The following is a 5,123-nucleotide window of genomic DNA, read 5'->3' as shown; positions in this document are numbered from 1 at the left end:
TTCAAAAATGTTCCAAATCCTATCATGGACAGGATTCCCTCAAGAAGGGTTAGACTAAAAAAGTAATGAGTTATCTCATTTACGTAATTTGAATGTGTTTAATATCTGGAGAGTTACTCTCCATTTGGGCATGATTTCCCTTTTTTTTTCTTTTTTTTTTTTTTTACAGCTGAAGGGTAGCATGGCTGATAGACTTGAATTATGCCTACTGGATAAAGAATTGGTAGAGCAATACGGGAAAATATCAGATCACAGACATAGGCACATTTGGAAAGTGGACTTTTTAATCCATAAGGCAACAGATTGTCTTACGAAGTAGGTAAATGAATTCTGTCCTTCTATGGAAAACCAAAAAAAAAAAAAATTGATGGATAAATATGAAAATTTTAAATGGAAATTTAAAACATATATATGCAGACTAAGAATCATGGGAACAACAGCATATAATTATTGCCTTAGACTGTAATACAGGAAATATGAAACAACTTAAAAAGTAAGGATGGATATAAAACCATAGTATACTTTATAATATAAAACAACTTAAATAGAGATAGAAATCCAATCAGTTTGTTTCATTACATGAAAAGTCATAGAGGGGGGAACCTTTTACTGGGTAATGGCGTCTTACATTTCCAAAAACTGAGAGCTTAAGGAAATCACCCTATCAGCTTTAAGGACAGATACTGGCAGTATTACCCACAACTCTCAAAAAATCAAAGATATTCTGTGCTAAAGACTAAAAAAAAAAAAAAAAAAAGCAGTCTGGGGGGCATGGAGGAAAATTAGATATGGATGTACTCTTAACATATCATAACATGTGATGAAAGGAGGTACTGCCAGCACAGCTGGCTGGAATTTTATAAATAATTAAAGACCATTTGTGAATATCAAATGAATTTATACAAGATGCTGGTGTTACAAATGTATTAGAACTGTATGTCATGTGTATATCAAACTTATTTGTACAGACGTTTGTGTAAAAAAGGTATATTTTGAGAGTACTTGCATATTTATTTGGTGACACTGTGTGGGCCACTACTAATGGCCTTGCTCTTGGTCAAATTACCATTTGTATTTGTATTAATATTACACATATTTTGCTTAGGGCCTTAAAGTAGTTGGCAAGGGGTTCTGGTGGCAGTGGTAGCTACCTTATAGTCTGGGCAGAAGGTTGCATGGCTAGTAAACCTGTGCCAGCCTTTCCTAGGTGTGTGTGTGTGTGTGTGTGTGTGTGTGTGTGTGTGTGTGTGTGTGTGTGTGTGTGTGTGTGTGTGTGTGTGTGTGTGTGTGAAAAACAAATCTCCAAGAGTGTGTGTGTGTCAGCTACATGAGCAGGGACATGAAGCACTGGTTGGCGAGGAAGAGTAAACCTGTCTGGTGGACATCTGAAATAAAGAAACTCTATAACAAAAGGAAAGAATTGCTGTCCAAGACCAAAAAGGAGCAGGTGCCCAATTGGAAGCAATGTCTCCTTAGCCTGAACAAGCAAATAAGAGGACTAGTGAAATCCTCCAAAGCAACCTTTGAGTCCAAATTGACCACATTTACTGGAGACAATCTTAAGGCCTTCTTCACATATGTCCGCAACCTCAAAGGAAGCACCCAGATCTGTTCAGAACTGGTGGTCAAGGACACCACATATACAAATGCCATAGATATAGCAAACTTGCTGACTGGCAGATTCAGTGAAAACTTCACCCAACTGTACTCCCATCAGTAAATCAGGACACCCCCAGTACCTACCCCCTTCCCCTTATATCTAGGGAACAGGTCATCACTGCTGTCTCAAAGGCACACAATACAGCCTCCATGGGACCCGATAACATACCAGACTGCATCTTATGTGAACCCAGGCAGGAACTTGCAGTACCATTAGGCACCCTATTTGACCAAAGCCTGAATACCGGCTTCATTCCAGGTGAGTAGAGGACAACCACTGTCATCCCTTAACACACAGGTGGAATGTCCACCAGTCTGGGAAATTATAGACCCATCAGCCTACCTAGCCTGATCTGCAAGACCACGAAAAAGATTATCATCGACCTCATTAACAAGGACATTGGCAACCAACCACTCAGTCCCACACAGTTAGGCTTTATCAAGGGGAGGTCATGTCTGCTAAATTTGGTTGACTTCTTTGAGACAGTCACCAAAGTCATGGACAAGGGGAAGACGGTGCACATTGCCTACCTTGACCTGACCAAAGCCTTTGACACTATTCTCCACTTGGGCATAATAGATAAACTCTCTTAACTAGGCATCAATCCATATGTTACCAGATGGGTAGCAAACTGGCTCACTGATAGAACCCACCTAATCAAAATAGGGGAAGCCACCTCAAGCAGTAGACTCGTAACAAGCGGAGTACCCCAGGGTTTGGTCTTGGGGCCTCTGTTATTTGGGATATACTTTTCTGAGGTGCAGGCCAAAACCAGTGGGCTATGGCTGGCCAAGTTTGCAGATGACTGCAAGCTGGGCGCTGTCATCAGTTCCCATATTGATGTAGACATCCTCCAAGAGGGTCTCACTCAGACAAAGGACTGGTGCCAGATACATGGTCTCAAGCTGAATACCAAACAATGCATCATCACCCTCTTTTGGGGAGAGTGACATCCCCACAAATTATCACATTCATAACAATGTCCTAAGCATGCACTCAGTTGTGAGGGATTTGAGCATACAGGTTGATAGCAACCTGACTTTTGACCACCATGCTGCTTCTGTTGTATGGAAAGCCTTCTACATGGCCCACCTCATAACTAAGGGTATCTCATCCAGGCTCAAGGAGATCATAACATCCCTGTATTCTTCCCTTAAAAGGCCCATTATTGAGTACAATGCCCCTTTTGGCATGTACCTCGCAAAGCACATGCAGCAGCTGGAGAGACCACAAAGGTTCCTCACCAGGAGAATCCAGGGCCTCAAACATCTACCATACACAGATAGACTAAAAGCCCTATCCCTCTACTCAGTTTCATACTGACTCCTCAGAGATGACTTCTGTCAGGCATACAAGGTGATCACAGACTCCACCTTGATGGGACTGCTGCATATCTGCAAGTCAAGCTCCACTCGAGTAACTCGCACACGGGGTCTCAACCTGGTCTGTGACATCAACAGGACTTGTTGGTGAGACAGATTTGTGTCCCAGAGATTCCTCCATCTATGGAATAGACTCCATGTCAAGTAGAGTACCTCTTTACCCCTTTTTAAGTGCAACCTGGATAACTGGATGGGAAACAGAAAATATACTCCTGGGATTCCACCCGTGTCCCTGCTGGACAGGAGCATCAGGTGCTGACTAGTCTAAACATGGGCTAAACCCTTGGCTAGGCTGATAAGGGCCTCAGGGTCAATAGTCTAGTAACCTCCTATGATCCTATGATCCTCCTATGGAGAGAGAGAGAGTGTTGGAGGACTTGGCTTTGAGCCCTGGCTAAGAACGCAACTCTAAAGCTGTGCAAGTGGGGAGTCTTACTGGGGCTCTGGAGAAATAAGGAGAAACCGCCCTGCACTGTCTGTAGTCTCTGTGTACACATAAGGGAAACTGCACTTGATGCAGAGAGCTGCATCTGGAAATACTGTGTGTGTACCTGTTATCTTCCCAGTGAACATTCCCCACAAGTGTCAGTGGTGAGGACTGAGACTCCTTGATTACTGGTCCAGTGGTGGGTTGTCACAACTTACCACAGCTTTAGGAGTAGGATAGAATAGAGGCAAATTGATAAATATAATGCATATAACTGAAATTTATACAGGTCTATACTATTTCATCTAAAATCTACGTACATTGAACTGTTATTCATTAAACTGACATCATCAAACTTTCTTTCATCAAACACTCAAATCAGAGAAGGTTTTTCCCATGTAAGGAAACTAGTTGGCCAACACAACAACTAACACACAAACACATTAATTTAAACCCAACAAGCTGGGGTGCCGCCCCCACCCCCCCACTTATATATACCAACTTTGAGATCATACTATAGTGGAGAAAAGGGCAATTTCTGTATGTTGACCAACTAGTTTCCTTACCTGGGAAAAACATTAGCTGATTTGAACATTCGATGAAGGAAAGTTCAATGATATTAGTTTGATGAATAACAGTTCAATGTAAATAGATATTTACCAAATTTATACAGCTTTATACTCCCTCAGATCAGGTAAGATATCATTATTGGATGGTTTCATGTCAGAGTTCTTTGAAAAATTAAAGAGATAATTTACTAATTTTTGTTACAAGTTTAATCTGAATCAGAAAAAAATGGATTTTTGCCCTTATCAGCAGCATGGTTACTCACTGTGTTGCACCCTAAACAAGGAAAGGATACCCCATACCCTAGTAGCTACCAACGTATACCCTTAATCACTTTAGACAGCAAAATATAGTGTAAAATATTGACTCACAGATTAGAAATGGTGATCATTTACCTGCTTAAGGACAGACAACAGGGTTACATTAGAGGGAAGATGGGGAATCCAGATCTGATGCAACTGTCACTAAATACATATGAAGTTAAGTGAGGACTCTTAGGAAGCTAGGGATGCTTTTTTATGAGATTTCAGGAAACCTTTTTATTCTGTAGAGTGGCATTATATTCAACAGATCCTTACTAAAACACAATATACTCTTCGAATTCAGAGAAAACAATCATCTTAGTCTATGACTTCCATTGTGCAATAATCTTTACAATGTTGCTACCTCATAGCAGTTTTCATTACTGGGGGCACTAGACAAGGGTATCCACTAACTCCTGTGCTGTTTACCCAGGCAACTATCTCCTTGGCTGAAATCTAAAATGAGTTTCTCCACTACATTTCACAATATGTTTCTCTCTTCCATCTTAGGTGTTTGCTTTACAAACATAAGGTGCAGGTTTGAGCCTCACAAAGGATAATTTAATTGGGCTTACAATGGTCTTCTTGGTTTGCAGGCAATGGATATTTATGAGTATCTCATACATGGGAAGCTGCTTCCAACCTAATATAAGCTACTAGACACTTGTAATTTTCAGGGTTACATCTTTCTTTTAAATAAAATTTGCCAAGGATGCCACTTACACATTACTCCAAAGTTAATCAAGGAGTGCGAATACTTTAGTATTGTGAAGAGCAGACCTTTA

This window comes from Protopterus annectens, chromosome 3.part1 (genome assembly GCF_019279795.1).
Source record: "Protopterus annectens isolate FY-2018-M chromosome 3.part1, PAN1.0, whole genome shotgun sequence".
Taxonomy (NCBI): Eukaryota; Metazoa; Chordata; order Ceratodontiformes; family Protopteridae; genus Protopterus; species Protopterus annectens.
Note: the sequence above shows the minus strand (reverse complement) of the source record.